A 12852-nucleotide genomic window follows, 5' to 3' on the forward strand; every position below is an offset into this window, starting at 1 on the left:
AGGATTCTCTGACACCTTGAGCAGGCTTTCTGGTTTTCTATCCTTCAGTAATAATAACTAATTTTGGTTTCATGGCAGGAAAAAAGAATGCCGGCCAGGAAATAAAACCATTCTCTCCACCTGTAAACTGGAGCCTGGGATGACTTAATTTGAATGGTCTCCTATTGTGCTCTTCTATTGCTGGAGATGCATAGAACATTTTATAACAAACTCTAAGCCCAACCTTGGAGGAAATGAATGATAGAGTTTCTATTGATAAGATAGAACCCTAGAGGCAAGTGTTTTTTCAGATAATTTTGTTTCTAAAATTTGGTGGAATTCTTCTTTAAATTACCTGATTAGTAGCCAGATGGATATCTGAATGTTTTTATATTTAATTGTGATAGTTAAAATATTTCTATATAACTCTTGATTAAATAATGAATACTAATATAAATTAAACTTGTAAAGCATCATGACATGACATAGAGCATAGATGAGATTATCCAGAGAGTGTGTGGCATGAGAGGAGAAGGGACAAAGATGAAGACCACATGAACACTGAATTTCAAGAGTTGGATAGAAGGGGCTGCTAATTAGACAGAGAAGAGGTAGATAGAGGAGGAGACCAAACAGAAGGAGGAAGTAGTCAAAATGGCTGTATTGACACCTGGAAAGCCACTGGTAATTTGTGAAGAGAGTGTGATGGCATGTTATATAATGTGTGTGTGTGTGTGTGTGTGTGTGTGTGTGTGTGTGTGTGTGTGAAAAGCCGAACTGTTAAATGAAAAACTGCTTTATAGTTGAAAAGATCTGAATTTGTAACTTGGGTCTGATACTTATTAGCTGGATGATTTTGTGTTGCCTCGGTGTCATCATTTTTTAAAGAGAGACATTAATGCTTATAGTGGCTTTACGGAATAAACTGAATATTATGTGTATACTCCCTAGCCAAGTTTAAGTATTTACTAATGGTAGCTATTGGTACTATTAAAAAGTAGCTTAGATCCTCCCTCCTTCTAATGACTTTATTATTAATAATGAAATTACTCATGATAATAATGCTAAATGCTGTTGACAGACTGTCTCTACTAATCAGGTTTTCTTGATGGCTAACATGAAATTTAATTAACTTAAGCATTAAGGGAATTTATTGGAAGAGTGTGTCAGGTAGCTTACAAAATTATATAGGAAACAAAGGTGCTGAGATCAAGCAGGCAATCCAGGAGACACGGCATAGTCAAGATGCCAAAATGTTGTCACAGAAGACATCTGCTCAGGACACTGAATCTTGGCCAGACAGCTAGACATTCCTTATCGCCTCCTGACACTGACTGCTATGATACTGCATTGTCCACTCTGCCACTGGTGCTATTCCAGGGCTGCTCAACCTCAGCATGATTGACATTTTGGATCAGACTTCGATTTGTGGGGCTTTCTGGTGAATTGTAGCATGCTTAGCAACGTCTCTGGCTTCCGCCCACTAGATGCCAGTAGCCCTTCCCAAATCTTGACGTCAAAAATTTCTCCAGACAAAAAGGGCCCCAGTTGAGAACCACTGTGCTTTGCAAATATCTCTGACTTACACCTTTGCTTCCCTCTTGCAAAATTCAAATATAGAACAGGGGCATCCACTTAGTTATACCTGGGTCACACGACCAGCCTCTAATTACCAGGTAAAAGGAATATTGCTCCAATTTAATTTTCCTTGTTGGGGACACTTGGTTCCCACTGTTATATATGAATTGTGTTAAAATACTGCTCCACAAAAACAACAAATATCTATGGAATCCCCTCTGTGCCAAAATTATGCTAGACCATTTACAGTGGTTTATGATCTTTACAACAACACTTTAAGGCAAATATTGTTAGAATTATTTAACTGATGCACAAAACGGTGCTTTAAGACTACATATTTTGCCCAACACCACACAGATGAAAAACGAGGTTTGTCTGATGCAGATGTCCATTATCTTCTATCAGGTCAAATTCAACTCCAGGTTATAACAAGCCCACCTCAAGTTGCTATCTTTTCATTTTGTTTATTACTTAGAGCAAATGGTTTTTGATTATATCGAACTATAATTTCTTCATTGTGGGAATGTTTCCACATGGTGTTTACAGTAGTGAATTACTGCAGGATTGTTTTTGACTTATGTCTCTATTCAATGAACAAAGAACATTGCCCATTTTTTTCATTCCAAATTCTTCTACTGTCACTCAAGTCTAAGCTGTTTCAGTGTCATGTATACAAGAAAGAATTTCAGTTCTGAAAAATCCTTGAAGATGCTTTTCAAATGACATCTGAATAAAAAATGTCAATTCTAGGTTTCCTCTTTCCTAAGAGAGTTCTTTTTTTTTTTTTTAATGTTTTTACTGGAGTAGAGAGTTCATTTTTACATCCTAATTCTGTATAAACTTGCAAACTCATGATTTCTCCTCGAAACTAGCAACCTAGCTCAAAATCTGTCAAATTGAGTAAGTCCCAGTATGGAAGCTTGCTGGCTGTACAACTAAAGTATCTTGAGGGCACTGTCCAACTGGCCCATGTATTTTGGGCTATGATGACTCAGTTTAGCAGTATTTATCGTATAAACATTATTAAATGGCTCTTTGTTGACCACTTATTTTTTGGCTACTTGGTAATCTCTGTAAATACCTTATTGTCTTATTCTGTTTAGGCTACTATAACAAACACACCATAGACTGTGTGGCTTAAACAACAGCATTTATTTCTCATATTTCTGGAGTCTAGAAAGACCAAGATCAAGACTGGCAGATTCATTGTCTGGTGATAGCCTGCTTCCTGGTTCATAGATGGTCTTCTTCTCCTGTGTCCTCACATGGTGGAAGGGGGAAGGGAGTTCTCTGGGGTCTCTTTTATAAAGGCACTAATATCATTAATGAGGGCTCACCCTCATGACCCAGTCACCACCCACTCCCCTAATACCATCACATTAGGATTAGGATTTCAACATATGAACATTCAACATAAAGATTCAGTCCTTTGCATTTATTTTCCTTTGTATTTTATCCTCTCCACACCTGTACATTTATTATTAGGTCATTTATAGATGTTTGGCTTCAACAAATATAAACTGTACCAAACAAACATGCAAAAATCAATAAACATTTAATACATTTTTGTTATCAATAAATGTTTTGGGGACTTCTCTGGTGGTGCAGGAGTTAAGAATCTGCCTGCCAACACAGGGGACACAGGTTCGATCCCTGGTCCGGGAAGATCCCACATGCTGCGGAGCACCTAAGCCCGTGTGCCACAACTACTGAGCCTGAACTCTAGAGCCCATGAGCCACAACTACTGAGCCCATGTGCCACAACTACTGAAGCCTGCTCACCTAGAGCCTGTGCTCTGCAACAAGAGAAGCCATGACAATGAGAAGCCTGCCTACCATAATGAAGGGTAGCCCCTACTCACCACAACTAGAGAAAGCCCGCATGCAGCAACAAAGACCCAATGCAGCCAAAAATAAATAAATAAGTATTTTTTTTAAAAAATCGTTTTGACTACATGCCAATCCACTTGCCCAAACCAGAAATATTATAGCATCCATCACTGATAATGATCGTTTTTGGACTAAGAAGTCTGTTGCTCTCATTATGATCCAAATGCTTTCATTCTCTGGTGAATATCATGCTTTTTAAGTTTTATCTTTCTACATGAAATATAGATAAGAAGAATGGGAGAGGTTGGCAAAGGAAAGAAGTTTAATCTCAGTGGATTTCACTCTCTTTCCCATAGTGTATCCATGTCAGCCAAGTTGCCAAAATGTAAGAGTAGCATAACAATATTAATAGCCATTCTTAACTGAGTGTATACCAGGTTACATGTACTGGACAGAGTGGTTTATGTGCCTTATTCATTTATTATTCAAAACCCACTAGGAAATAGGTTTATTCTTCTCATTTTATAGCTAAGGAGTTTGAGTTACAGTAAAACTGAACATGAAGCAGGTCAGTACCAGGGCCATGTCCTAACTGCTGCTTTCTAGTTCAGAAGCCTAGTTTACATTCTTGTTACAGAAGTGTTACTGCTTTAGGAGAGCAGATCGTTAGTAGTGTTATTTGGACTAAAAGGGAAAAAAAAAATGAGTTCAGGTAAGAGGACTATCACTAGGAATTTACTTATTTATTTTTGCATATGTGAGATAGATAGATAGATAGATAGATAGATAGATAGATAGATGCCAGGATATTATACTTGCTCTTGTAACCTCTTTACAAGCATTAACTAATTCAGTTCTCATACCAACTTTCTGAGGAAGGTTTAATTATTATCACCATTTTAGGGTGAGGAAAGTGAGATACAGAGAAGTTAATAGCTTGCCTAAGTCACAGTGCTGGTAAGTGGCAGGAGTGGAATTCCAAACCAGGTGGTCTGGCTCCTGCACTCTTGGCCTTAACTGCTACTGTATGCGGAGGTGAGGCGAGAGTTTCACACATTCTCATGTTCTCATCTCCTTTTTAGTAGGCTTAAATTCCATGGTGAATTGTAACCGATCCCTTGCAGAGCAGTTTTTCCTTCCCTACTTGATCTTTTACATCAACTTATAAATGTGTTATTATATCTCTTCTCAAAAAGAACAAAATTTATATTACTCCCATTTCTCTTTGGAAATACTTCCCCCATTTTCCTACTGGTCTTCACAGTAAAACTCCTATAAGGCATTTTTCTATATTTATTATCACCAATTTATCTTCTTCCATTTCTTCTTGGACCACTACAGGTATTTACCCCCAGTGCTATATCAAAAGTGCAGTAAACCAGTGTCATCATTGATCATTGTTCGATCCAGAAATTAATTCTTAGCCATCATACTTTTTGACTCATCAGCAGTTTTTAAAACTTAAAATACTTTATTTTTTCACTTTTTCTTTCAGGACACCAACCTCACTTGGTTTCCCACTTAACTTTCAGGCAGCTTTGTCTTAGTCTATTTTTCTGGTCCCTCCACATCTCCTCCAACCTTTAATCAGTGGAATGTCCCAGGACTCAGTTCTTGGACCTCTTCTTCTTATATTTTTATTTTTCTATTCATATTTCCTCCCTATGTGGTCTCATCTAGTCTCACAGCCTACTAATATCTATACAGATTATTCCTAAATTTTATTTCAAACCCATACCTCTCCTCTGAACTACAAACATATGCATTCAATTGTTGACCCTACAACTGCATTTCAAACTTAACATGTTTAAAAGTTAGTTCCTAGTCTTTTTCTCCCTGTACGTGTTCCCATTTCCATCCCCCCAACAACATTCCCCCTCCATTCCACCCCCCCATCCTCACTCCCCCACCACTGTCAACCTGCTCTACCCATAGTTGTCCCATTCCATTCCTTGTGTGATGGGCTTTATCACACATTCCACAGAGTATCTTGTTGCCTCAAAATATAGCCATAAATTCACCACTCTTCATGACCCTCCTTCTTTCACTCCCAACCACCTGGATTGTGCAGGTTTCCTAATTGTGTCCATACTTCTGCCTTTACCACACCAGTCTGTTTTTCCACACAGAAATGGGAGTTATCTTTGAAAAACACAGTTAGATCCTCTGCTGAAATTCTTCCATTGGCATCCCAACTCAAGAGTGAAAGTCTAAGTTCCTATAAGGTGGACGAGCCCAACTTGACTTTGACCTTTTCTTCTGTGTCTCTGCACCTGGTTCCCTCTCCTCCTCCCCTTTGCTGTTCCTTGAACGTTTTGGACATTCTGTCCCAGCAGAAACCTGCTTTTTCCTCAAATGAAACAACTAGACCCGTGTGGCTCATTCTCTCGCCTCTTTCAGGTCTGTACTCAACTGCTATCTTCTCAGTGAACCTCCTCTAGGAACCCAGCCAGACAGTCCCATCCTCTGTCACCTTCTGGCACTCACTGTACTCCTTTCCTGCTTTGGTTTTCCCCTCAAGGCTTGTCCACAGTGAACACATTGTATACTTTATACATTTTTAAAAATCATCACACAGAATGTTAAAAAGACATCAAAGGTAAAGCTTTAATGAAATTAATAATTATTATACTTCAATCAAGGATATTTTTAAGTGACACTGGCCACCCCATTGGTGCCTGGCAGTGAAGAGCACAATGGCTACCACACTGCCTTGATTCCTGCTAAGGTACCAGCGTACCATTGCTTTTGTATATCAGTGCAAGTGTCAATACAATGAAAAAGACAAACAGTGTCTTAATAGTGTTAAAAAATAGCTTTGACTTTGTGGATGCTCTGAAAATGTCTCTGGAACCCACAGGGTTCTGAGAACCACATTTTGAGAGCTAACAGGCAAAGTGCTTTGGAAACTCAGAATAAATGTAAGGCAATATAAATATAAGAAGCTTACAACTGTAATAACTAGGTTGATATCGCCAACATACTGAACAATCAAATATTCAAGAAGAAATGCAATTAAATAGCAAACATTTTCAGATGCAATGCCATTACCTAAACACAAACCCTCAGAGTGTAAAGAGGAACAGAGCGTTGGAACTTCAACAACAGAATTTCTCAGTTCATGGAAAATGTTAGGGTAGAGGCAAAGTTTAAAAAATCTGGAAACTTTAAATGACTTACCCTCATTTAATTGTTGACAATGATAAGACTGACTCCTTCCCAGTATGCTGTGCTATTTCAGAAATGACACTAGCACAATTCTTGAATCTATGTGTCTAACTCAGGTATTTCTCCTCAGTACAGAGTCATATAGCCTTTCAGCTACTTTCTGGGCATCTGTCAGAGTACTTGTCACTCTATTCATTTTCTGAACACTCTACTATCCCACAAACTCCTTGGGGGAAAACAGCACATTATTCCTTTCTATGCCCCACATGTGTGCAGCCTAGCATTTAGTACAATGGCTGGCATATGGTAGTTAACATTTCTGAAAAATTTTCTCTTTACCCTTACTTTAGTAAATAATAGCTTTTGCTGTTCTAAGGTCTTTCCATGTGTTCTCTTTAACCCTCACAACATTGCCATAAGCTAAATATATTGTCTAAGTTTTATGAAAATAAATGTAAAATACTCCAAGACAGTGAGTCATTTGGCCAAGTTGCCAATGCTAATAAGCAGTGAAGCTCAGGTTGAGCCCACTCTCACAGCCATGATGAAGTGTGTAATAATGCTCAATAACTGTTAATTGAGTGAATAAAAGTCACTTGGAAGGTCTTTAAAAACATGGATGAATAAATTTCATTTTGGTGGATCTTTAAAGACATGTTTGTTTCATTTATTGAATTATGGGGAAGCAAACTTTCTTATAAATTATATCAATTCTGTCCTTAATTAAAAGTATTATGGGCTTCCCTGGTGGTGCAGTGGTTGAGAGTCCGCCTGCCGATGCAGGGGACATGGGTTTGTGCCCCAGTCCAGGAAGATCCCACATGCCGCAGAGTGGCTGGGCCCGTGAGCCATGGCCGCTGAGCCTGCGTGTCCGGAGCCTGTGCTCCGCAACGGAAGAGGCCACAACAGTGAGAGGCCCGCGTACCGCACAAAAAAAAAAAAGTATTATGAATTTTTACCAAGGGTAAAATGACTTTATATGGAATGTTTATATTGATATAACTGTTCTGAGGATATTTATATTCACTCATTTTTTTCTATCTCATCAAATATATTTATTCGCTATTCATAAACAGTAGGGAGATTTCGTCTTTGAAAGTTAGCACTATATTAATAAATGTTTATAGCCAAAATATTGAGATAGAGTAAATGGAAAGCAAACTGCATTTTTGCTTTAAAATTCTCAGGTTGTTTTTCCTGGGCAAGTAATGCATTATTTTCTTGAGTGTGGAAATTGTTTTGTATGGGGTTTATAATAACAGAAATATACATTATATTTCTCTTGATAATGACTGGGGTGGTGTACACACAAAACTAAACTGGATGCTTGTCAGTCAAATAATCATCAACTTGATAGCTCACACTTCGGGGAGGATGCTTTGGAAATTTTATTCTGATGGAGTCAGTGATCATTCGACTTACTTTCTATCCAGTTACTAGCATTTACTTAGCTTCAGAAAAGATTTCTTGATATCTCACATCACATACGTTCTTAATTTTGTATATATACATAAGAATCTGTCACTGTGTATATAATTTTGCTATTTATCATCCTTCCCTAGCTATCCTTTTTGGATGAAATGGAGTTTTACATATCACCACTGCCCCAGAGCATTTGATGGGAGGATCAAAGTTGTCAAACTTCTCTTTTTCCTCCAACAATCTGTTTTCCCAAAAGTTCTACCTAATGATAAATACTATACCATATCCATCAGAAATCCTAAGCACACTGTAGATTACTAGAAAGATTAATATCCAAGAAAAGATGACAGGACTCAAATACCAAGGAAGCAGACCTCACTTGTGAATCGTACACCATAAGGAAAAAGAGCTTTCAAATGGGACACATGTTGGTTCATATCTATGTCCTGTCACTTTTTTAGGCAATTTAGAAAGCTTCTCTGAGAACTAGCTTATAATTTTGTAAAACAGGGATAACCAGCTATAACTTTGTGAATTTAATATATACAATCATATATAAATATATATAATCTATTACTGATGATTATTATATATAGTTAATATACAATATGGTATATACTATGCCACATCATATCATATATCATATATACCATATACTGAAACTGCCTATTGCATAGTAACTATGTAAAGTATGTAAATACTCAAATATAACTACCATTAGTTCCAAGTTATAAATTGGAATAAGCAGAAGAAATGTTTATAGGGGCTTCCCTGGTGGCGCAGTGGTTAAGAATCCACCTCCCAATGCAGGGGACGTGAGTTTGAGCCCTGGTCCGGGAAGATCCCACATGCCGTGGAGCAACTAAGCCTGTGCACCACAACTACTGCGCCTGTGGTCTAGAGCCCACGAGCCACAACTACTGAAACCCATGTGCCTAGAGCCCATGCTCCACAACAAGAGAAGCCACCGCAATGAGAAGCCAGTGCTCCACAACGAAGAGCAGACCCCGCTTGCTGCAACTAGAGGAAGCCCGCATGCAGCAATGAAGACCCAACGCAGCCAAAAATTAATTAATATAAAAAAATGTTTATAGCTTGAATATAGGTTTGCTATTACAAATTAGCTAGCAGTGGAGCTAACAGTTCTAAAGTCACATATATACACTACCAAATGTAAAATAGATAGCTAGTGGGAAGCAGCCGCATAGCACAGGGAGATCAGCTCGGTCCTCTGTGACCACCTAGTGGAGTGGGATAGGGAGGGTGGGAGGGAGATGCAAGAGGGAGGAGATATGGGAACATATGTATATGTATAGCTGATTCACTTTGTTATAAAGCAGAAACTAACACAACATTGTAAAGCAATTATACTCCAATAAAGATGTTAAAAAAAATCTAAAGTCAAGTTTTTAATCAAATGTTCAATTGCTGACCATAACATAAACCACAGTTGAGTAAAAAAAATTATCTTTAATGTGTAAATAATAATCAGCAAAATTTTGGCTTTGATATTTTAGCTTATATAGTTTTTGTTTTGCTTTGTTTTGTTAGTGGTGGGGTTAACTAGTGGACAAAGCTTGCTTTGAATGGTTCTTCATGGTCTATAAGACACAGAAGCACACAGAAATGAGGCCATTTGAAGGGCATTTCTATCATAGGTGATGCAACAGTGAGGATTATAAATCTTTGAACCAAATCTTTGAACCAAAGGAATGTGTGTTCACCTTTATAGATGACAGATCATTAATTTTACTTACAACATATCAATAATCTAGTCCCTCGTCTATAATATTGGTAGGTTAATGGAACCAGATGACATTGATACTGATTACAAAATGTAACAGAGGCAATCATTTTTCAAGCAAAAATATAGAAATTAACAACCTTCTCTTCAAAATCAAATCTCTCTGATCTTAAAATGTGATTTTGCCACAGTGCCTGAATGGTTAAATAACTTTTGCACAGCTAATTAATCATGGATCAAAGATTATATTGATATAAATGCTAGAATCACCATAAATTTAACTGGTGCCAAACCTCAGGCCTTTTGAGTTGTCAGATTTGTATTATACTGTTAATGTTTATAGCAATGTTAATAAAAGGTTTGTAATGCTTATAAAACTTCCTGGCACACAAATATCCATCGTAGGTCTGATTCCTGGGAAACCTGATATAAGAGATGTTGTATCAGGAATGCTCCTAAAGGCAGGCACAAAAATGGGAGTTTGTAGATGGGACACCAGCTGGAAGTAAAGACTCCATCACTGATGGTAGCTGACAGCTCCTAGCATGCTATAGTGGTGCAATTGCTAAAAATTTTACTGAGGACAAACTGGGAGGAGATACACATACAAGGAATTGTCCTTGGCTGTTGTAATACCTCATATGACTCTTAGAAAAAATGAAAAGTCAATGGCTCACATTAAGTGAAGTCTACTTACCATAACTACTGTGACCGATGGTGGAAAATAGAATAAAAAAGCTCATAAAAGTGAGCCTAGTAGGAGGGCAGAACACACAGGAGCCACCTATGTTCTGTGAGAGAACTGGTAGGAGTTACAGGAAGAAATACTGCAACTGAGTAGAATAATTTAAGTAGTGCCTTGCTAACATAGTATCTTAATTGTTTTTACTTCAGTTGTTACTGAAGCTACACATTTTTAATATCTATTGATCATATATTATCTTACATTGTGGATTACCAGTTTATGTTCTTTGTAAATTTTACTATTGTGGTATTTGTATTTTCTTTTTAACTTGTAAGAGCCTTTTGTACAGGAAGGCCATTACCTTTACCTGCTATATGTAGCACACATATTATTACTATATTTTTAAAACCATTCATTTCAGTTTTGGTATTTTTGATACAGAGCTCTCCTAAAAAAAATTGTGTACTTCAAACCATTAATTTGTTGCTGTTGTTTCTTCATTTGTTTTTGTATCTAGTAAAGCTCTTTCCCATAATTAGAAAAATAAACACTCATCTGTATATTTCTTGAATCTGTTTTTAATTTGTGCATTAATTTTTATATTATATCTGTAAATTCTGAAGGACTTTTAATGGCAGGCTAAGGAATCTTGGAAAAAGAGGGGAAAACAGTCTAACCGAATTGTTATATTGTCAGTAAACCAATCTAAAGTTTACTGAGTGCCTATAGCAAGCCTGACACAGTGCTGGTTCGTTTACAGACTGGTCATAAATGTTACACCACTGCTAACATGGTATCATTATGCTTGGTTTACAGATAAAAAAATCCAAGTCCACAAAGTGTAATAGTTTGATCAATAACACCTAGTTCGTAAGTGGTAAGGCAGAAATTTAGATGGTTCTGTTTGACCTAAAGCTCATGTTCTTTCTATTACAGCGATATTCTATAAGCAGTAGGGAGGCTCCTGGACTTTTGAGTGGAAAATGACATGGTCAGAACTGGGCTGTAAGAAAATCATTTTAAAAATAGTTGACATGGGAAAATTTTGTTAGAAAAGGACATTCTGGAGGCTATTGAAGTAGACCGAGTCAAGGATAATGAAATCCCTGTGTCTGAATGCAAGTAGTAGCTGGAAATTACAGAGGAAGAAATAGAGAAGAGATATTGTAGAGAGAGGGTTGGCAGGACAGGGTAACTGACTGAGTGTTGGGGAAAGAAAATAGGTGTGCTAAAGATGATTAGAAATTTTCCAACAATTTAACTTGAATATATGAGTAGTTTTTCAAATATGAAATTTTTCTAAGGTTAATTTTGGATATCCTGGAGCGCCAAATGAAGAGGGAAAGTCCTACGTGATGGTGTAAACTGTGGGATTGCATCTTGGGACAGGAAAAAAGGGTTGAAATTGAGTTATACATGTGGGAATCATCTGCATTGATACAACAGAAACCATGAGATTGCCAAAGTTATGAGGTGAAATGAGAAGAATCATGGGCAGATGCTTGGAAAATGTCTGCATTTAAGTGGTGAAAATAGGACAAGACTGTAGATGTGAAAATAAAGGAGTGTGTAGAGAAGTAAAAGGGGAAACAAAGAGTTTTTATAAAAAGAGAATAATCATCTGTTGCAAACAATGTAAATATTTTTAAATAACATATAACCTACACCATCAGTGTCGTGACCATAGGCCCTCACACTAACCAGGTGTGTGTCTGGCTGTTGGAATTCCCGCTCCCAGCAACTGCATTACTCTGTCTGTGAGCTTTCTCTGGTCACAAGCACCTGTCATCTGTGCTCACGCCACAGGCTAAGAGTGTCAGAGAATTCCCTCCCAACCCGAGCAGCCCTCAACCAATTAACGGGACTTGGTGTATAAGCACTCCAGCTCCCTTAAGTCTTGAGAGGATACCTCTGAGGCACATCTCCCACACTGGCTACGCCAGTTCCCCAACATGCTTAACTTTAAGTTATTCTCAGGAGAAACTTACCTGGTGACAAAACTTTATTGACTGTCTTCTCTTTTATCATTGCCCTGGTAGTGTTTCCTAGAATCATTTAAGAATGTGTTCCCAAACTCAAATCTACCTCAAGATCTTCTGGAAGAACCCACGTGAGAACAGAACATGAAAAGTGGTAAAGGATATTAGTCTCAGGGACAGAGAAGCCATTCCTGACTTCAGGAACAGCCCTCACAGATGAGTGGAAGATAGATTGCATGGAAGAAAACTGAGAATGAGAGAATGCTTGGAGATGCCAGGTAATTTGATGTAGAGGGAAGTTGAGAGGATTAGATCCTGGTCTGAGCCAAGAGTGGGCTTGAGCCTTGCTTCTCAGCCTAGAGTGAGGTGAAGAGAGATGTTGAGGTTCTGAGAAAAGTAGATGAATTCTAGAATAGCTGCTGCAGATAACATGATAAGCCATCAATCAAAGTTAAAAATATTTTAAG

The sequence above is a fragment of the Leucopleurus acutus genome, assembly GCF_964270905.1.
Source record: "Leucopleurus acutus genome assembly, chromosome: 11".
In the NCBI taxonomy this organism is placed as follows: Eukaryota; Metazoa; Chordata; class Mammalia; order Artiodactyla; family Delphinidae; genus Leucopleurus; species Leucopleurus acutus.